The sequence below is a fragment of the Rhinopithecus roxellana genome, chromosome 16 (assembly GCF_007565055.1).
Source record: "Rhinopithecus roxellana isolate Shanxi Qingling chromosome 16, ASM756505v1, whole genome shotgun sequence".
Taxonomy (NCBI): Eukaryota; Metazoa; Chordata; class Mammalia; order Primates; family Cercopithecidae; genus Rhinopithecus; species Rhinopithecus roxellana.
In genome coordinates this window covers 72,305,536-72,328,976 of record NC_044564.1, presented here as the reverse complement: position 1 = coordinate 72,328,976, position 23,441 = coordinate 72,305,536, and the positions used below count along the sequence as shown (strand labels likewise).

The following is a 23,441-nucleotide window of genomic DNA, read 5'->3' as shown; positions in this document are numbered from 1 at the left end:
TAGAAAAATAGATTATTACCATTGTTCTTAATTCTGAATTTTGAGCAGACTAAACGCTTCTCAAGGCTATGTGTTTCCTTAGAAGAGTTCACATATATGTCCAGCAAGGTAGTTGGATCCTTGTGCTTCTACAAAGAAAGCACAAAATAGGCAAGCATCTTTGGAAAATCAAGTTTATTTTGCAGTTTCTTTTTCTTTTCTTTTTTTTTTTTTTTTTTTTTTTTTGCCTGGAAACCAAATGGCCTGCTTTGGTTCTATTGTTTTTTTATGGGATGGTGGTAGGGTGTTGGATGTTTGTTTGTTCCTGCTGCTTTTCTTTCTTCTTTCCCTCCCTCTTTCTTTCCCTCCCTCCTTCCTTCCTTCCTTTCCTCAATTAAACAGGGCAAAGTCTAAACATGTTGTTCAGTCCTATTTCTGAATCACTGGCAAGCAGTTAATTTTGAGGACTGAAAATTAAAACTAACCACAGCAGTTGTTAAAACTAGGGTTTCTATAGGCAGAAATCCAATTCTGTTCAGACACCACCTGTTTCAGTAGGACATTTCAGACGCCCATTTGGCAAGATTTGCTGGAGAAGACATGGGGAACATGCTTCCAGTCTGTATTAAATCTGCAGCATAATGCAGCCCTGTTTCTGAGAGTGACAGTTATATTTATATATGATCTGTTTTCGCAAGGAATAAATTGGAATCTTTCTGAAATGCTGCTGATTGTCAAGTGAAATTCAGGCCCACAGTGGACCTCCAACGAGGGGTTTTGCTTATTAAAGGGCCAAAAGGATCTTAGGATAAGGAGCTTTCACTAATGCAGCTGTGTCAAGCCATCTGAACACAGCATTTTATTACAAGGATTTGGAATGAATCTTTTGTAGGGTGGTTTAGTGTTTCCTTTGTAGGGGAGTTCAGAACACTTCTAATTTCTCAACTGTATGGATCACGTTCTCTTCTCAAATTTTAATTTTTTTGTGTAGGTAAATATACACACAGTGCAGCATGATGTACACTAAATTTTCCTCTGGGACACCAGTAATACTGTAGTAAATAAACTCATACATAGTTCTTTGTGCACATGGATATGTCTTTAGGATAAATTCCTTAGAGTAGAATTGTGGGTCCAAGGCAAAGTGAAATTTAAATTTTGCTAGGCATGTACACATTTCCTGCCAAAGAGGTTGTATTACTCTATGCCTGCACCAAATAGTATGTGAGTGCCTGTTTCTCCACAGGATGATTTATTAAACTACCCTGTCCCCCAATCTGATGGATGAAAAATGGCATCTCATTTGTAATTCACATTTCTCTCATGAGTGATGGTGAGCAACTTTTCATATACTTAAAAAGCGATTTTCATTTCCTTTCAAAGACCACATTTTAATGTATTTTAAATTGGAAATATTCTAAGTGTTTCAGTTTCAACTTAAATTTATGGGTACTCTTCCCACATACTTACATTTGGAAAGGTTACAAAAAGATACGGAAGCCTCTTTAACCAAGGTCTGTGTTTTCAGGCTTTCTTCGATGTGTAACAAATTATGTTCTTAGGAACTGATTTGTCAAGACTTTGGCTTCTAAAAATATAAGTGGCTTTTGTGGCAAACTCATCTAGACAGTGCCTAGAGATGGATAGCTGGCTGCTTATTTTTAAAATGACTCAAAGAAAATAATACAGAGAAGATTATTTTAGTGGCTGCCACTGGACAGCTTCATTGGATTTTTGGATATTTGTTTTGGAATAAGTACCTTTTTGATTATTTTCTGATATATATATAACTCCATAGTTGTCTGCTTTAAAAGATAAAAGAATGCTGCTGCTTTTTTACTGGCACTGATAAAAGGTGGTTTATTTAAATAAATGTAAGACCAAGCAGGCTGCTTCATTTATGTGGTTATTTCTTAGAAGCTAATTTTCTGTCATATTTGGCATTTTCTCCTTCTTTCTATAACCTTGTCTGCCACCTCCCCCCAAAAACTGGAAAATTAAGTCATGAAAGTGGAACATACATATAAATATTAAGTAGAAAGTCAAAATTGTGAACCTTAATTCCAAATGTAATGTCGATCTCATAAATTGTTTCAGGGAAAGCATGGTCATGATAGTACAAAGTTATTTATGTCACTCCACCTATTTAGTGTTTTTATGATTTAATGTCTTCTTAAAGTCACACACGTTGATTACAGGGCAGTTACAGACTTTTAAAAATATGTACCAGAAAAATCTGTGCGATAAAACAACTTTCTTGTCTTCATTTGTTCTTTCCTTCCCAACTACTGTTTACCTTTTAAGTGACGAGGAAAAAAATAGGGGCAAACTTTCCACTCTGCTGAAAGCTCAAAACGCCATCACTACATAAACTGAGCAAAGACTGAAAGAAACGGAGGAGAGAGGGAGATGTTCCTAGAATGTGTACTAAATTGTTTCTCTGTTTAAATACACAAATATTGCAGTTGAAAACTGTTGATTCTATTTCTCTCTTTCGTCTTTGCTCAGGTACTAGTTCTTTATGTATTTGTTTCAAGGATGCATACAAAGTGTATCTAATAGTTTATCTGAGTTCATTCTCTCCTAGGATGGTAATGGAGTTGTCTATGAGCACAGCTGCCTATTTTGACTGTCCCCACCAGGTATTTTTGGGTTTCATACTCTATAATATTAAATGACAACAATTTTAGGGGAAATTGAGGAGGAGAACGGGGGCTATGATTAACATTTTGTTTTCTGCCTTTTTTCTTGTTCCATGAGTTGTAAGAAAACCTGACAACAATCAGGATCTGAAGGTAGCACTTTAAGAAACAAATGTCTGAGACTCGAAGTAGGCATATATGGTTCATTTTCAGGGGTTGAGGATAGATGGTAGGTGGTTTCCATGGTATAACAAAAAGAACATTTGATTTTATATCTGAAGGCACAAATTCAATTCTTGGATCTGCTGCTAATTTACCTTGGGCTTAGGTTTGTATAAATCCAAAATAAGTATAATATCTCCTTTCTGCCATTTGAGATTATTAAGTGCAATCTGGTACACAGTTAAGTAGTCAGCAAATAATTAGTTTATTTATTAATATGACCTCTTTTTTCTGCAGATTTATTGTATTTTGGGTTAAACCATGATTTTTGTTACTTGGAATGGTGAAAGTAAAAGGTTTCGATTACAAGGATTTGACATAATAATAATGTTCCACCAGAAAGAACATATTTTAGTTTCAAGAAGGAATATAACATTTTCCCTGATTTTAAAATAAGTATGTGTTAATTTTAGGAAGTGTGGACATCTAGAAAAGCAAAAAAGAAGAAAATAAATCATTGTAATCTTTCCAGTGATTATAACCTCTGTCAATATTTCACATTGTATTTTTATGTAGATGAGATCCCACTGAAAATCTATATTTTGCATTTAATATATTAAACGTAACTTGCATAGATTTTAAACATATATGACTTTATTCTATGTCCTCACACTTCAGAGGATTGATGTAAACTTTTTGGTTGTTAAGAACTTACCATTAATGTGTTCCATTGCTTTCTCCCTCCCCCATCCCCTAGTTCCCCTTTCTGGGGCTCTGCTTCTCAAACTTAAACTTACTGGCTTAAGACCCAGAAATCAAAAGAACTGTTTTGCACAAATTTGAAATTTTCTCTTCATGGTTTTGACAATACAGAAGTATGATGTACTAGTTCATATGTGTGTGTGTGTGTGACTGCTTAGTCCATAGATCAGTTATTTGGAAAGATCTGTAAATATTTTGTTTCTGGTTTTGTTTTTGTTTTTGAGATGGAGTCTTGCTCTGTCACCCAAGCTGATATATAGTGGTGCCATCTCGGATAACTGCAGCCTCTGCCTCCTGGGTTCAAGGGATTCTCCTGCCTCAGTCTCCTGAGTAGCTGGGACTACAGATGTACACCACCACACCCAGCTAATTTTTGTATTTTTTAGTAGAGTCGGGATTTCACCATGTTGGTCAGGTTGGTCTTGAACTCCTGACCTCAAGTGATCCACCCGCCTCAGCTCCAAAAGTGCTGGGATTATAGGCGTGAGCCAGCGCACCTGGCCTAAGATTTGTAATTTAATATAGATTATTGTAGATGTAGATTTTGCAGCTTGTCTTTGTAAATATCATTCACACCTTCCCTTTCCCTATACGGTAGATTGTGGGCCTGTGGGTAGTGTGAAACGGTAAAATAATGGACAGATTGAGTGAGGTAAGGATGCCCTGTTCATGAAACAAACTGGTCCAATCAACTACAGTTAGAGTAAAATGAAGTATTATAAAAATCTAGTTGGCCTTACAAATATCAGCCTTTACATGAACTTGTGGTGACTTAAGGTAGGAATTTGTATGGATAATGTAGACCGAAGTCCATGCATATGATGACCATTGTGTCTTTGGGCAAATTAAAAATAAATGCCATGCTTATAATCCCAGCACTTTGGGAGACTGGGGTGGGAGGATCACTTGAGACCAGGAGTTTGAGACCAACCTGGGCCACAGAGTGAGACCCCTATCTCTACAAAATACAATACAATACAATACAATTAGCTTGGTGTAGTGACACCCCTCTATAGTCCTAGCTACTCAGGAGGCTGAAGTGGGAGGATCGCTTGAGCCCGGGAATTTGAGGCTTCAGTGAGTTATGATTTCTGCCACTGCACTACAGCCCCAGCCTTGGTGACAGAGCAAGACCCTGTCTCTAAATAAGTAGGTAGTAAAGTGCTGCTATCTCTCCCCAACCTACAAAACCTCAGCCCAAGGAGCATGGCATGGCTAGCATAGCATAGCTGAATTTCAGCTAATCCTCATCCCATTGGCCACACTTCCTATGCAGGGTATCATCTGGACAACCATTTGCAGTGGCACTATTTGTAGGTTCATAAAAAAAGTGATTTTGATGTTAAAGCTATCTTGTTTGATACAGTCTAGACAGAGTTATCTGGAGAAATAATAAATAAATCTTTCTTGAAAATTTGTTATCAGGGTGTTCTGGTTTTGAATAGCCATGTTCTTTCAAAGGTTTAGCTTGACCTCTCTTTCTGCCACTCTGCTTTGTGCTTTTAGCTTATGACACTATTGTCCAGCATTCATAGATAACTGTAAAGGTCTGGTGTAAGCATAGGGAGCAAAAACTTTTGATAAGACTGTTTTGCTAAACCAGGGGTTTCAAATGCCAGTGGCTATGAAACCAAGCTAATCCTTTGATTGATGGCTACAAAAACTAGAGGACCAGCTGAGTAATGTAGCCCTTGCTGTAGGGAATTTCACACAAAAGATAGTTATTTATTATTTTTTTAAAGTAAAGACTAAGTGAAGTGGAATTTTCCTTTCTGATGATTTTGAGCTCTAAATACTTTGGCAAAGAAATCATCAGTGAACTCTAAATCAGGAATATTCTAGATCAGCATTAATAAAAATACCTTCTACTATGTTCTAGTTTTAAGATGTACTTTAGCTGATTTGGCTCTTCATATGGGTCTCAGGACCAGGGCTAGAACTAATTCTAGTTGAGTCATTTCTCTTATGTCCCCTCTGTATTTTTCCTGCCTAGATTTCTGTTCCTACTTTTAACAGAAGGGATTGGCTCCTTTCGTCCATCACACCCTCTCCCGGGGTCAGGTTTCTTAAGCTTCTTTACTTCTCTATCCACACCAACCCCTGGGATCATTTTATCTGCAATCTGTTCTTTTTCATTCTTTTCTGGAAGATATTTTTGTGGCTTACATATATAACACTTAATTTTGGCCTCAGTTTATTTTTAATTAAAAAATGCTGTAATTTAAACCTTTATTCTGATTTACCTTTTAAAAATGAAAATAGCTTGACATCAGATGTATGTGCTCTGTACTGCAGAGCAACATAGAATGTGAATGTCTCACAGGTCGTAGGTTAAACTACTCTGGATTGATCAGCCTTAAAGATAATAGTAACACCTATAGAAATTGAGATGTGTAGTAGCTTTCTCACTGCTCAATTTTCTGCATACTGATCCTGATTTTTTTTGATGCAATGAATACAGCATAACAGTTAGAAAGGCAGTTGCATAGCACAGCCCTTTTTTTCAAATGCTGGTATTCGTGCTTAGTAGCTGTGTGTCTTTGGACTCATTACTAATCTCTGTCAGTCTGTTTGCTCATTTGTAAAATGAGGTGTTGTGCCATCTACCAGGATATGGTAGTTGTGAGGATGACTTGAGGTAATGCATGAGAAATGATTAGCACAGTGACTGCTATTTAGGAAAAATCCATGAACACTTTCATTATTTTTAATACATTTAGATTCAGGGCATGTGGATCAACGTATATTTTTATGACTATAAAATGAGTAAATCATACAGTTTTGTAGCTGATGAAATTCTTTGATATAATAGGTCAAAGTCACCATTTTACAGATGAGTAAACTAAGGCATCAAATACTGAAATCAGTCAAGCAAGAAATTGCTGAGTCAGAGTTTTTGTTCATTGTCCTTGCATATTCTTTCTACAGTTACACATAGTGATATTAGCTTTCTTTTTGGAAATGCGATGAAAAGAAGACAAAGAATTAAAAATCAAAATCCCCAGGGCCACTTCTCTTAGTTGCATTAGGACAAATGGAGCAATCTTGCATGAGTCTCCTTTCTGAAGACAACTTGGGGTAAACTGCCAGTGAAGCAGCTCACTGGTTGGCAGCAATGGACTTCATCTTTTTGTTTATTGCTTTGTAGACTAAATTTTCCTGTATTTCTCTTGCTTCTGAAAATACAGTTTGTGTGGAGAATATGATAATTAGAAATCCTTTTCCCCCAAACTTTTTAAAGCCAGCATCAGCCTATCTGTGGGGATTGGTTAAGTTTGCATTTTCTGTAAGTTAAGAGGTAATCATAATTTTTGGAGTTTTTCTTTTATTCAGTTGAACAGCAAGGTTATGCATGATTTTTAAAGTGGTCTAAAAATGGTTAATGCAACATTAATCAGCATATGAAAAAACCTATAATAAATCAACAAATAACTGTAATCTACCAGGGTTTCGAAAGTAGAGATACAAATAAGCCATATGGTATTGTGATATTTTGAGTGCTTAGATATTAAAAGGTTTTCTGCTCAGGGTAGGAAAGTAGGATGGTAATACACTTTAATAGAATCAGTTTACTGTGGGCTGACTTGCTACATTTTCTCTGGGGGAGCTACTTTGGCCTGTTTATAGCCATCTTCTACTACCCCCACCACACATGTACAGTCCTTTGGATTTATGATCTTAAAATGGTTAAGAATATTTGAATCTAGGACTGATAAGACAGGCTCAGGAAATCCAAGATGCTTTTCAAGTCCTGGAAGACTTCTGGCGGAAGATTTTTATTCTTTTGTTTCTTGCTTCATAGATTGAAGTTCCCTGTACAAAACTAATTTATTTTGCTTCTGAAAATCAAGTTTGAGAGGCCCTTCCTAAGTCTTCCCGTACTCCTTTTTCTTCAGATACCATCCTTATACCTCCCACTTTCTGCCTACGTAGCTCTGAGTGTATAAACAAACAAAAATTAAAATGTCCTTCCAAGAGGCATTTTTTTAGCTTAGTGCTTGCCTTATCTGGATGACATATAAATACTTTTCATTTTGAAATATTTGAGTACCTACTGTGGGCCATACTTAATGCCAGATTCTGGGTGTATAGTGAAAGATGACTGATTTTTTTTTTTTTGCTTTCTATTAAGCCTTAACTCTTGGTCGATTTTTAAGGGATAATAAATTCTCATCTTTTAAGAGGATTGAAATAATCTAGCTCAGTTTCTTCTTTTTAAAAAAACACCGGGTGTGGTGGTGAGCACCTGTAGTCCCAGCTATTAAGGACACTGAGGCAGGAGAATTGCTGGAGCCCAGGAGTTCGAGTCTAGCCTTGGTAACATACCGCGACCCCATCTCTCAAAAAGAAAGAAAGAGGAAAACAAAACAAATTCGTAGCCACCGGTCCAGGCTGCTCTCATGTGCTTTCGGGAGAAAAATCTGTGGTACTCAGAGATCTGCTTCTTTTAGTGGGGTGCCAGAAGCTTTTTTATTGGGCTCCATTCCCCATCCCACTCCAGGCAGGCTCTGAGTCTCTAAAGACTAAGGATGGCAAAAGCAACATTTTTTTTTTTTTTTTTTAAGAAGGCTGGTCTTCTGTGTAAATCATTAGATGGTCAAAGTGCTTGTGTGTAAAATTGTCTTGTTTCTACAACAAATCCTACTAAATGGAGCTGATTTTCCCAGTAAGATGTGGAAATACTGTTCCCAAATACACCTTTGAATTTATATTACAAGTTTGTTGTCTTTTTTCTGCAACTGAGACAATATATTTTAGTTGAGAGGAGATGAACTGAGGGCTTCAGATTATGCTTGTTTTTTGTTTGCTTTGTTTTTGTGTGTGATATAGATAGAAGAACAACCTCATTTGGCATTTTTGAGAGAAAACCACTGCCTTTTCTTTTATTAGAAAAGCCTTGATTTAGCTGACAGATCTAATTTGTATAAGGAAGCCTTTGTTCCTTTCAGGATGGTATTTAGATTCCTCTTAGAATAATATGGTGCAATTTAGGTCTGCACTATATGTTATGGGTCCTTGGAGAGACAGCCAAGTGGAGCAAATTGAAACAGACTGAAGGCCCCTTGAAGACATCCTCTGATTTCAGTGCCCTTCCCAGAGTCCCTTAGTCCACTGTGCATAGATTGAGTATGGGGCCTCCCCAAATACTTTTTACTTACTTTATAATTTAAAAACAAATTGGAAATAATCTCACATTTATACTTGTAATACAAGTATGGTACAAAGAGCTTTTCTTTCTTTGAGAGTAAGTTGCCAATATTGATGTTCCATTGTCCCTGAGTACTTTAGAGTTTATTTCCTGCAAACAAGGGCATTCTTTTATGTAACTACAGTACGACCATCCAAGTCAGGAATTAGCACTGATACAGTATTAACTTGTTGTCCTCAGATACTACTCCAGCTTTGTTGCAGATTGTTCCAGTAATGTCCTTTATTATTATTATTATTATTTTTTGAGATGAAGTCTCACTCTGTCACCAGGCTGGAGTGCAGTGGTGCCATCTTGACTCACTGCAACCTCTGCCTCCCAGGCTCAAGCGGTTCTGCTGCCTCATCCTCCCGTGTAGCCGGGACTACAGGTGTGTGCCACCATGCCCAGCTATTTTTTTTTTTTTTGTATTTTTAGTAGAGACAGGGTTTCACCATGTTGGCCAGTATGGTCTCGATCTCTGGACCTCGTGATCTGCCTGCCTTGGTCTCCCAAAGTACTGAGATTATAGGCGTGAGCCACCATGCCCGGCCCTGTCCTTTATTTTGATAGCAAAAGGATCCAGTCTACAATCATACATAGCATTTAGTTGTCATGTCTTAGCCTCCATCAACTGGAAAGAGTTCGTTGGTCTTTCCTTGACTTCCATGAACTTGAAGATTTTAAAGACTTCAGGCCAGTTATTTGGTAGATAAACATACTTGGGTATGTATATTTCCCCACAACTAGATTCATGTTATGCATCTTTGGTAGGAATATCTGGGCTCCTCTCATTGAACCACATCACATGATCCTGATTTTCATTGAGACATTACTGTTGATGTTAACACCCGTCACTTGATTCAAATGGCATCCTCCAGGCTTCTCCACTGTACAGTTTCTCTTTGTAATTAGTAAGTGTTTTATTGGAAGGTACTTTGAGAAGATGTAAATATCCCATTTTTCATCAAACTTGAGTTTATTCTTATGTTTATTTTATCATCATGGACTCATGGGTATATATTTTTTCAATAGGTGATAACATATTACTATCATTATTTATTTTGATAACTTAAATTTTCCTGACTTGGCCAGTGGGAGCCCCTTTAATCTGGTTTCTTTGCATACTTTTTAAACTTTTTCTATAAAAAGATATGTCAAGTTCATTTTGTACTTTCTTGTCCCTGCTCTGAATTCAGCCATTTCTCCAAAGAGCAGGCCCTTTTAGTGGCTCCCAGCCACTGTACGGATGTTTCTCCACCTGTAACCACCCCTCCCCACTGTTGCCTACTTTGCTTGGCCTAACATAAGAGCTTTTGGTGCTCGCTTCGGCAGCACATATACTAAAATTGGAACGATACAGAGAAGATTAGCATGGCCCCTGCGCAAGGATGACACGCAAATTCGTGAAGCGTTCCATATTTTTAGCCATAAAAAAGGATGAGTTTGCGTCCTTTGTAGGGACATGGACGCAGCTGGAAACCATCATTCTTAGCAAACTATCACAAGAAGAGAAAACCAAACACCGCATGTTCTCACTCATAGGTGGGAACTGAACAATGAGGAAACTTGGACTCGGGAAGGGGAACATCACACATTGGGGCCTATCATGGGGAGGGGGGAGGGGGGAGGAATTGCATTGGGGAGTTATACATGATATAAATGATGACTTGATGGGTGCTGACGAGTTGATGGGTGCAGCACACCAACATGGCACAAGTATACATATGTAACAAACCTACACGTTATGCACATGTACCCTAGAACTTAAAGTATAATTAAAAAAAAAAAAAGAAGAAAAAAAGAAAAAAAAAGAAAAAAAGAAAACCAGTCAACTGGTTTTCACTTTCTATTGTAAGTAGACAATTGCCGCAGCTACAGAAAAAGAGAAAGAGTATTAGAACTAGAACCTTACAATTTAATACTTTTTAAAAAACAACTTTATTTGCCTTTCATACAACCATTATTTGTAAATTGGCTCTAACTCACTTGCCATGTCATTTCAGTTATTAGAAATCTAAAAGGTCAGCTTATTATAAACATTAAACATTATTTTTCTCTTCATAAAAAAAAAATAAGAGCTTTTGGACTGAATTGTTCAGGAAGCAAAAGGGCATAATTTAATCACTTGTGTTAGCTCCAAGTGGATGGGGACTATAATATATTTGATGTGATATCCCCCGGTGCCTACTATATAGTAAATACTCAATAAATGTATATATTCATTTAAAGGCACATACTTATTATGTGCCTGTTAGGGTCAGCCATTATTCCAGGTGCTGGAGAGATACAACAGTGAATCAAAATTTAAGAACAAAAGCATACATATGTGGGAGCCCTGTGAAGGGAAGTATTTTTTTGTGAAGGATGGAAATAATTTTGTAAGGCAGCCGTTTCCCAAGTGTGTTTGTTTACACCAATATGTATTCAATGAACAAAAAGCTTTTGATTTTGCACTTTTAAAACTATTGTTCTTATTAAAGTGCATAGATTTAAAAAAAAAAAAAAAAAGCAATTTTTTTTTCCAGCCTTGGTGATTTCTTTTTATGTATTAGGACAGCTCTACTTTTTCCCCCACCCTGTATGTGCCACACATATAGCTAACTCCACTTTTTAGGGCAAAGGGGTATTGTAGAAATTACGTATTAGTTAATTCTGCCCTACAGTTTGTTAGTTTCTACACCTTTGACCAGCAATATAATACTTCCATAGAAAAAAGTGATTTGACTTGAATATTTTTCTCATTGTACTTTTGGTAATAAGTAATATAATATGAAAAAGATAAGAATACATTAGTAACTCTTTAAAGTTATGTTATTTCATTTAACTCCTGTCGGTAGAACTATAATACATACTATATAATCAAACTCTCTCTCTTTTAGTATTATAAAATTATTCAAGCATTTATTCACTCAGCACGTACTTGATTGCCTATTCTTTATCAAGTACTTACCACACAGGACTCTTTAAGAAGATTAAATGAGACACTGTGTGTGTGTTTTGCTCATAGCAGCTAATAAATAAGTATCTGCTGAATTTGAATGTGAATTTCTCTTCCTAGACTAGAAGATTTTGACATCAGGAATTTTGAATTTTTCTTATAATAAAAATGTTATATTACCACGCTAACTGTATATACCTCTCACTCTGTTCCTTTGCCTTCCCTAGATATAATTACCTTCCAAACGTTTCTTGAGCTTTTAAACATGGTTTTACCATTAATGTATGTATTCTTTTGCTTGCTCAGCTTTGCTTTTTTATTGTTATGAAACTGGTATAATACTATATGTACTTTTTATGACTTTGACTTGCTTTATTCAGCATTACAAGATTTGTCTTTGTTACTGTTTCACTGCTATATATAGTCCAAAAAGTGATTATATCATGACTTGCGTATTCATTGTCTTGTCTAGATATCTAGATTACCCCTTTTTATTTGGTTTTGCAATTATAACCTTTTTGTGCATATGTCTAGTATACCCATGCAAGAGTTTCTGTAGGGCAGTAGATTTCAGACTTTTATGACCGTGACCCATAGTAAGAAACAGGTTTTCCATAATAATCAAGCACGCATATAAATAAATATGCATGGACAAATGAGACAAGTTTCATAAGCCATGCTTACCTTTACTACATGGAATTCAGTCTATTTAATTTTGTACTGGTTGACTTATAAACAATTATGGAGTCCACTATATTGCTTTCCAGCCTTACTAAACCAGTTCTGTTTGAATAATGCTGCTCTAACTCAGTGGTTCCCAAACTCTAGGGTACATGAGAATTACCTGGAGAATTAAGAAACATGAGGACTCCTGGGCCCAGCTGCAGAGATTCTTATTTTGTAGGTCTAGCGTGGGGCTTAAAAATCTAAATTTCTAATAAGCATCTAGGTAATACTAATATTGCTGGTCTGCCGACAACATTCAGAGAAATGTTGTCTTAGATTGTATACCAATTAATAAAATTGCTGGGTCATAGAGCATTCACCTATTTAGCCTTAGTTTATTTTATATAATAGTTATAGCAGTTTAGACTCTCATTTTAGCATGTAAAAGAGATCTCATTGTTCTATTTTCTTGTCAGACTTGTTCATCTCTGCACATTTAGTAAGCACATAAAATTGTATCGTTATTATCCTATTTTGCATTGCAGTGATTATATGTTCATTAATGAAGCTGAACATATATTTCAGTGGCCATTCATGTTTCTTATTCTGTGAAATGTTTGTTCATGTCTTCCAGTTATTTTTCTATTTACGTATTAGAGGTCTTTTAATATCCTGGAGATGTGAGTTCATTGTTGTTTATATTTACTATTGACATATTTTCCTAGTTTTTTCAGTGGCTTTTTTACTTTATGGTATCTTTTGATAGACAAATTCTTAATGTGATCAGATTTTTAAAATAGTGCATTCTTTTTAATGTCCCATTTAATATGTTCTCCTATACCCCAAGGTCATATAGATATTCTCCTGAATTTTTTTTTTCTGAAAAGTTTTAGAAGTTTTGTCTGACATCGAAATATTTTCAAACATCTGGAATTGATTTTATGTATGTATGAGGGAAGAATCTAATTTAAATGTTTTCCTATACAGAAAACCAGCTCCAGCATGTTTTATTGAGTTGTCTATGCTTTCCTCAATGATCTGCCATGTCAGACATCAGCTTTTAAAATATTTGTGAGTCTGTTTGGAAGGGTGTCCATTTCTGTTCCATTGATATAGTTTGTTGATCTCTGTAGCAATACTATAATATTGTAATTACTATCATTTCATAAAGAGGTTGGCTATATAATGTAACAAGTTCTAGTAGATCATTTTTTTCTTCATGTACATTTTAGAATCAGTGTAAGTTCTCTGAAAAACTGTTGGGATTTGAATTGAAATTGCGTTGAATCTGTGGTTGAAGAATATTCTCATCTATGAACCTAGTTTCTCAATGAGTTTATTTAAATGTTCTTTAGTGTCTTTAAAATGTCTGTGTTGTTTTATGCTTTATTTATTCCTAGCTACTTTATATTTTGTTTTGCTATTATTAATATTAATATTAAATGTTTCCTGTTTGTTCCTAATGTGCAAATATACAGTCTACCCTAGGATATTGATATGACTTCTAACATCTTACTAAATGTATTAATTCTTTACAGGTCCTTTTGTATTTCTGTGTGGACAATTAAATGTGAATAATGACATATATCTGTCTTACTTCCAATTTTCCTATCCTCCCCCCACGCCCACACACTACGTTTTACAGTCCTGAGTCAGTAGGAATACCAGTAAAAACTCCTGATTACAAAGGAACTGATTCTAATAATTTGCTATTTAGAATGTTGTCTCCATGGGACTTTGGTAGCTACTCTTTGTCAAGTTAAGAAATTTATCTCCTAGTCATGTTTGTAAGGAATTTTGTTTGTTTTCATTTTTTTAAAAAACCATGGATGAATTTTTGATTTTATCAGAAAACTTGAGATGAACAGATGGTTTTGTTCTTCTTTAATCTGTTAAAGCAGTGCTTGACAAGCATTTTTGTCATGCCAAAGTACTCTTGAATTTTGGGATTAAACCCAATTTGGTTTTGATCTGTTAGGTTTTTTCCTTTTTTTTTTTTTTTTTTTTTCTCCCTACAATTGGATTAGTTATGCTAATATTCTGTTCAAAAATTTTTGCATTTATATTCTTGAGTTAGATTAGGCCATATGCTTCTTTTTCTTACTCTTCTTGGTAGGATTTGTTGCTTTGATAATATTAACCACAGGAAATAAAATATGTTTCGTTTTTTCTATTATTATTACTTTTTTAAGAGACAGGGCGTCACCCTGTTGCCCAGGCTGGAGTGCAGTGGTGCAACCATGGCTCACTTCAGCCTCCAACTCCTGGGCTCAAGGGATTCTCCTGCCTCAGTCTGCTGGTTAGCTAGGACTATAGGTGTGTGCCACCATGCCTGGCTAATTTAAAAATTTTTTTTAGCAATGGGAGCTTGCTATATTGTCCAGGCTGGTCTTGAACTTCGGGCCTCAAGAGAGCACTCTTCCCACTTTGGCCTCTTAAAACCACTGGGATTACAGGCATGAACTACCATAACTGCCTCTCTTTTCTATTCTTTAGAAGTTTCTTTAACATTAAAATTATCTTTTCCTAGAACTTGCTTCTAAAACCCTGTGGGCTTGGTGTTTTCTTTGTAGGAAGATTTCAAACTACTTATTTGGATTCATCCTAATTGTTATTTTTTGGGGTGAGTCAGCTTGGATAAGTTATATTTTCCCCAAAAAGATTTGCTTTCACGTTTGTTGAAATAAAATTATTTATAATATATTCTTATCTGTTTTATCTGTGCCATGCTTGTAGATGTTTTCTTATTTTTTTCTTCCTATGCTTCATTTACACTTTCTCTCCTTTGTTTTAATTCAGTCTTTCGGAGAGGACTGTGAATTTTATTAGTTCTTTTCAAAGTTCTTTCCTTTAGGCTTTGTTGACTGTTTTATTAGGGTTACAAAAATCTTTATAGTCTTTCTTTTGCTTGAGTTTATTATTCTTCTGTTCATTTATCATCCATCATTTTCTTCACAGACAAGGATTGGTGGTTAAAATGTTTTCAAGTCCTATTTTAATTCCGCAAAATTAATGTATCATTTTCTTAATCATTCAATATGATGAAGTTGAAAATTTTAATTTCTTCTTTAACCTGAAAATTATTGAAGTATATTTTTATAATTCCAAATATGTAGTTTTTTTAAAAAATAGAAAGGTTTTTAAATGTTAGCATAATTGTATTACCATAATTTCTTCTTAAACTAGTTTTCCTTATTCCCGATATAAATCCTGTGGATGTTCTTTTACTAAAAGGCTCCTGTTAGTAAACACTCAGTTTGTGTTAATCTATAAAGTTTTGATTGTTGCCCCTATTATGAAAGTGTTTTTTCTGGTTTTACAATTCTAGGTTTTTACTTACTTCCTTTCAATATTTGAAAATATTTTTCTGTTGTTTTTGTGCAGTCTGGTGTAAGTCTGATTTAGGGTTGTGCTAATGTTTAGCAACTATCTTTCTGAAGGAAAAAATTATGATTCTTAGTGTTTGGTATTTCTGTGGTGGAAATACTCTCACCATATTATATCAGTTATTGCAAAGTTGGGAAGAACATACAGTTATGAATTATTTCTGCCATCCTGATACAACAGAGAGAATTACCTCAAGAAAACAGCTAATAATAATATGTAGTAAACTAATTAGAAAGTGCTGAGTTTTGATTATTGATTACCACTGCTTTTAATATTTCTCTGCTTGCAATTTTATATTATATAAAATAATAGTGTTGTTTAATATTTGCAGTGCATTTACTGTTTAAAAACTTGCTGAAAAAAATTCCTAAAAATTTAACAGTTGGATCCCAGTCAAGCCTCTATTAGCTCGCACCAGTGTACCACTAGTTCTTTTTTTTAATACATGATCTCTTGTTTCTTACTGTCTTTATAGTCTTTTTGTTTGGTGTTCTTCATTTTTAGTATAATGTGTCTAGGATTAAATTTTTTTAATTTATGAATATTATTTTTATATTATACTTGGTTTATCTGTAGATTCATGACTTTTATCATATTTGGAAAATCTCTACCATTGTATCCCTATGTTCTTTATTCTTTCTGGGTCTCTGATTCAATATTTATTTTTATTCTGTTCTCCATGTCTCTTAATAGCTTTTATATTTCCCATTTTCTTGTGTCTTTGTTTGTATTCTGGCAGTTTACTCATATCTATCTTCCAGTTCACTAATTCTTTTCAACTGTGTTCAGTCTGCTGTTTAACTAGTCCATTGAGATATTGATTCCAACAGGGTTTTCTTTTTTTTCATTTCTTAAAGTCTTATTTGTTTCTTTTCAGTGGCCCAGTCGTTCTTACTAATTTCTTATTGCTTGGACGCTTTTGGGATTCCAATGTTTTTCCTTTTTAGACTTCATATATAGTTATTTATAGTCTGCATTTGATGATTTCCCTATAGGAAGTCTTTAAGGTCCTTTTACCTCATATCATGGTGACTTGTTTCTTTGTGTTCAGGAATATTTTTAAATTGTGAATTCATATTTGATTTAGGTAAACATTGGGACTCCTGAGACCTGAATTCAGAGCATTTTTCCCCAGCAGCAGATTTGTAAAGGCTTATTCTTGGTTTCTGTGAGACCCTGAGGTTTAGGTCTCCAAATGTGTGCTATAGGGCCCAGGTTTGGTCTTTAGAGACCCAGGAGAACACAGCCATGCTTGTGTCCTTTGGGCAACCCCATCTTTCCTGCGTGATTATAGTTCACATTTTATAGCCTGCCTTTTATCTTTCTATTTCTCTTTCATATACTCTTGATTCTTGAACTTTTTCTTTATTTTTTTAAAGGACCAGCAATGAAGTTTCGTTGTAATTATCTAATATCTGGTTGTGTCGTAGTAAGAACTCCCAGAGTCCACCATATTGCCCAAATTAGACAAGTTGTTTTCTACAAAACCATAGCATTTAACAGTTTCAGCATAGTCCTTTGCGTATGCTGGAGACCTCATAAATATGTATTAAATAACTACTGAGAGAAGGTAACAAGATAGCATAAACCTGATTATATTTTCCCATTGTTCAGTTGCATCTCTTTGGGCTTTTATTTATGCAATACATTTGTTAAATTTTTGTGTGTCAGGTACTGTTTTTCATTTTATACTTCTAGCCATTCTATTGTGATTAGTAATATAATCTGAAGATTGGCTATTTTCTGTCATTTAATGATTATTTATCAAGCCTAATTATCAGAAATCAAGCTAGTACTAAGAAGGCTGGAATGATCTGGCCAATGTGTTTTTAGGCTGGTTTAATAAAACAGGAACTGTACAAAGCTAAATATACAAAAACCTAGAAAGAGAAGTGATATAAATATTATTTCAAATTTCTAGTTTCAAACCGCAAAGATAAGCAGAAGTTTACTTGAAACTGCAGTCTTCTAAATATAACTTACAGTTAATAGTACTTAACTATGATTTAGAACTTAAGCCATAGCAAATCAGGGAGTATATATAAATAGGAGAATTTTAAATGAGATTGAATTCTGAAGCAAAAGGATTTTATAGCACATACAACATAGCTGAAACAAGACATAGCCATTTGAGGAAAAAAGGGCATTATATATTTTGTCTATTTAAAATATTATTTTGTAAAATATTAAATCTTTTTGCCAATCAGTACTTTACACTTAAACTTCATTTAAGTGCATATACAGTACTTCAGTATATTTTTAATATTAAAAAATATTTATTGGGTTTACCTTAAATTCTTTAGAATAAAAGTCTAGGCAAATGTAAATTTACTATTTATTCTTTTTGCTTCAGAGTTGAAATAAATTTTTTCATTTGTTTCTATTTCTCAATTATAAATATAATTTGTAGATTTTTTTATCTTATTCATGATGTAAGCTAAATGTATATAACTCAAAGTGCAGTCTTAGTAAGAAGCTACATCTGTAGCTTGATGCTTCGTTGTAGTTTGCTCAAAAACAGTAAGATAACAAATGACATCAGAAGGAAAATTGAAATGTTTTTAAAACAGAATGATACTAGTCACATTGTTGAATCATTCCACTTTTTATTTTTCTAATGCAAAATGTATTTCACAAAATCTCTAAAGTGCAAATGGGTGCATGAAAAGGAAGAGGATAAAGTACATTTGTGAAGCTGAAGATATTTATATCAAAATAACACTTACATGGCTGAAAAAAATAGCCAAGTGTTCAACAAAAAGTAGAAGTCCTATGTTCTAATCTTCCTGAACCTCCTTCCGACTTTCTGGAAGGAACCATTTTAACTGTTTCTATATTTAAATTCTAAGGTAAATGCCCAGAGTTTCCTAACTATATGCTATGCTGCTATTTTTACTTGAGAATCTAACCCATTTGTTCCATATGATACCATTTTAATGACACCTAATATGATACCATTTTAAATTCATCTCTTGAATACCTTTATAACTTTATAGATGTTTAATGTAGAACTATATTACTTGGCTCATCAACCATAGACAATGTCCCTTGATTCTCGACCTCATCCTAAGGTTCTTTCCCTTCTCTTCTCCTGTTCAGACACTTACATTGTAAGGGTTGATAACATTGTGCGATGTAATAAAAATGTTAAGTCTTCTGTGCTTGTCTGCAGTAGTGGTGGTGGTAGTAATTGAAAGCACTCACATAGTTCCTGCTTTGTGCCCAGCACATTACATATACGTGTTATTTATAATGCACATACATATACAGACATAGGTACTTTACATATATTAAGCTTATTTAATCATTAGGCTCACTTTGTGGTATAGGTAATATTATGGTAATGTTATGGTCCTCATTTTACTGACAAGAAAATTTAAGTCACTTAGCAAGTGGTAGAGCTGAGTAGATTAGTTTCCAAAAGTTGAAAATCTGAATATTGTTTATTGTTATCACTAGGTAAACTAACATTTTAGCTGTTACTTGCAGCTGAAATGTTAGATTTTCTTTATTGCACAGCCATATATTTTTAGAGCTTTTAGTTTTCTTTATTGCTGCCTGTTTTTGTGTAAAATATTTCAAATTCTCTTTCTTCCTAAATACAGCCTATAGGGGCCCTTATAAGATGCTCCAGTTTTCTTAAAACAGTGACCTCTCCCATCTCATCCTTTTTGGAGGTGATTATTTATGTGATTTGAGCACTATAAATTTTTATGACTTCAAAATTTGAAAACATTTAATGTGAGATGAGAAGTATCTTGCAGTTTTATGATACCCTTTGAAATAATTGGAAACATCATGTGCTCTGCCAGGGCATTATAGGAGAGGCTGATTTTTCTCAGTATCATAAGAGCCCTCTGAACACAACTCTACTAGTAAGTTTATCAACTTAAAAATATTTATTTAGTACCAAAAGACTCAAAGTTTAACCCACTTGAAATGTATACAAGAAGAGCCTCTGATTTCAAAATAAATTACAGTTGCCTCTCAGTATTCATGGGGGATTGATGGATTCCAGGACCCTCTCAGATACCACGATTTATGCATCCTCAAATCCCTTGTACAAAATAGCATAGTATTTGCATATAATTTATGCACATCCTCCTGTATGCATAAATACATTAAATCATTTCTAGATTTGTTATACTACTCAACACAAGTGCTATGTAAATAATTATTATACTATATTTTAAAATTGTGCATTATTTTGAGTTTTTTCCCCAATATTTTCTTTTCTTTGGAGATGGTCTTGCTCTGTTGCTCAGGCTGGAGTGCAGTGCCTCCTAGGCTCAAGTGATCCTCCTGTCTCACCCCTCGCAAGTAGCTGTGGGACTACAGGCATGCACTACCACACTCAGCTAATTTTTTGTTTTTGTGTTTTTTTTTAATGTTAGTAGAGATGAAGTCTCACTATATTGCCCAGGCTGTTCTCAAACTCCTGAGCTCACTATCCACCCACCTGAGTATCTTGGACTACAGGCACATGCCACCATGCCTGGCAATTTTTTTTTTTTTTTTTTTTTTTAATGTAGAGATAGGGTCTCACCATGTTGCCCAGGTTGGTCTCGAACCCCTGGGTTCAAGGGATCCTCCTTCCTTGGCCTCCCTAAATGTAGGGATTACAGGTATGAGCCACTGTACCTGGCCTTTTCGTAAATATTCTTGGTCTGTGGTTGGTTGAATCTGTGGATACAGAACCCTTGGATATGGGGGGCCAGGAGGGCCCATTGCATTTTTTAATCACCTACCAAAAAATAATGTTTTACCCCCTCTACTGGAAATAAATAGAACTTCATTTGTATAGTTCTGCCAAGACAACAGGCATATTTTTGATGATATTCTTTTATAGTCATTGAGCCTCTCCCCCATTCTATATCTTCTTTCCTTTCTGGCCCAGGTCATATTGGCAAGATTGACAGCTGATTTTGAAACCAATTGACTTTACAAGTGTAAATAAAAATATAGTGGTTAAGACTATAAAAATATAGTGGTGGTGCATGCCTGTAGTTCCACAGCTACTCACGAGGGGTGAGGCAGGAGGATCACCTGAGCCTAGGAGGTCACTGCACTGCAGCCTGAGCAACAGAGCAAGACCATCTCCAAAGGAAAGAAGTCAGACTAACTGGGGGCTTGAATGTCAGTTTTATCACTAATTATATATGTGTCTTTGGGCACATTGGTATTTGTACCTCAGTTTCCTCACTTATAAATTGGGGCTAATAATAGCTATTTCACAAGATTGTTGAGTTAATAGTGATAAAGCTTCTACATCAGTCTGGATTAGTAAGTATTCAGTAAGCTATTACTGCTGCCACCACTGTCACCATCATTGTCACCACCACTGTCCCACATTGTTACCAGATGACCTTCCTAAAGTGATTAGTTAATATTGATCTCTTTAGTTTTCAGTTGGGTTTCTTTTGTTTCCCAGAAGTCACTACTCTTTGAAGCTGCTATGAAGGCCTGTCTTTCCTAATAAATAATTGGCAGAATTCATAGTAAGGTATGGCTGAAGGGAATCTGTTGTTATTCTCTCGAATCTCTCCTTGAACGGTTAGCATCATCTTTTGCTCTTTTATGTTATGTGTTGGTGTTCGCTTAACTGTTAGGATGATTGCTGTTTCTTTTGTCATTAGTGCAAAATCCAGACTTATTTGTATTTCTGTAAGCGTGGTTATATCTATATTGGTTATTTTACAGATCTGGGTAAATCGAGGAATTTAAGGATGTAATTCTTCAGTTTTGTAAAACTGGTGCTCTTCCCTGGCCAGGTCTAGAAATAGCTTTATTATTTTGGATCTGCGAGGATATATTATAGAGTTCCCTCTAACTTTCTGGTTGAATGTCACCTTAAAAAATGGGACATTATTGAAAAGTCGAAACAAGTAAAACCTTTCAAAGCATTGTGTTTCATAACAGCAGACCTTTATTTTTCTTACTTGAGTGTGTATAAATATTTTATGTCCTTTTTGTGCATTGGCCACGTAGATTGTTTTGAACGAAAGACTCTTGCACTTCTCAAGTGCTATTTCTCTTCCACTTGTGGCATGTTCTTTTAGTTCTCTGCCCATTGACTGGGACATGTTAGATTTTGGGTCTCTGCCTCTGTTTAGACTTGAGGTTTAAATAAGTTTTGATTCTTTAAAAAGCATTAATCCTGCCAATTGTTAAGGTGTTTTCTGTTTTATAATTTTATTATAACATTAATTTTTAATAAAACATTTACAGTATGAAGTCATATCTTGCTAAAAATCCTATAAAAATCGTCAGCAGTCCATTTTGCTTCACTCTTTCCCTTAGTACATTCTCTCTTTCTTTGCCAACTGTTGGGTTGATTCTTTTGGTATTTAACTACCTATTTTGACATGTTTATAAATTGCTGTCTCCTCATTAATCTTATTCCTTTTATGGAAAATCCAGGCTTTTCATTCAAGAAATTTTACATGCAAGAAACTTCACTTCTTTCAGTTAATGTGGAAAAGTGGATTATAAATTTTCTTTAAGTCAGAATTAACTGGACAACTTTCTCCTTAGGGTTGGAATACTAGACATATATGTCAGGACATTATACAATTATATAATTAAAGCACTAATGTTGGTGAAATTTGTTTCTTTTACTTTCTTCATTATGTTGGGCATTATAATGTTTGCATGTTTTGTGGATCTTTTCCCAGTTTCTCAAAGTGAATACTAAGTTTAGCTTTGTACTTGGTTTCTCTCTTCTCCTTGTATGTCTTCTTTTTTGTTTAAATAATAAATGCAATAAAGGCTATGAATTTTCCTTTGAGCACATATTTTTCTGTGTCTCCAGAGTTTTTTTTTATATGAAGTGCTATTGCTCTATTGCCCAGGTTGGAGTGCAGAGGCACAATCTCAGCTCACTGAAACCTCCACCTCCCAGGTTTAAGCAGTTCTGCCTCAGCCTCCCTGGATTACAGACACCCGCCACTTGGCCCAGCTAATTTTTGTATTTTTAATAGAGTTTCACCATGTTGGCTAGGCTGGTCTTGAACTCCTGACCTCAAGTGATCCACACGCCTCGGCCTCCCAAACTGCTGGGATTACAGGTGTGAGCCACTGCGCCTGGCCTAATTTTCTAATTTTCTTGGAGTATAGCCAGCCAATGTAATCTATACAAACATTTTAAAAGCAGTATTTTAAAGCTTATGTTACCTTATGATTGATTTTTATCAGTGTTCTGTGGATACATATAAAACTTCTAAACTTTATTCAAGAGATAGAAAAGCTGTATGTATAATTATTAAATCAGCGCATGGGTTGTTTTGGTCAGTTAAACTATGTCTGTAATCATTGTATTTTATGAGATCTGTCAATTTATGACAAAGATATATTGATTTCTCATTTAAGTATTTTAAAATTCTTATTAAATACCTTTTGCTTTATGTAATTTGGATTTTTACATTTTTTATCCTATTTGGTACTCTTAATGTTGAATTCCACATGATCTGATATTAATCTAGCACTCATACTTTCTTTTGGGGGCATTTAGCTGATATTTCTTTGCCCATCCCATTATTTTAAACGTTTTTCAATTGATTTTAAGTATTTCTTTTAACAGCCTTTATCTGATCTTTTTTCTTTTACCCAGTCTGACAGTTTATCTTCGAGAGGGGGAATTCAGTTCTTTCACTTTTATTCTAAGTTACACTTGATCTTATTACTGTCTCTTCACTTTGTTCATTATTTATATATG

General features: G+C 34.8%; 1 protein-coding gene and 1 non-coding gene across 4 annotated transcripts in view; both read left to right on the top strand.

Moving 5' to 3' along the window:
• The window catches only part of MLLT3 (MLLT3 super elongation complex subunit), a 285,234-nt gene that overhangs the window by 184,671 nt on the left and 77,122 nt on the right, over positions 1 to 23,441 (top strand). The window lies entirely within an intron of this gene.
• LOC115894128 lies at positions 10,053 to 10,159 on the top strand. The gene has a single exon (XR_004054162.1). It is a non-coding gene; the product is annotated as a U6 spliceosomal RNA (small nuclear RNA).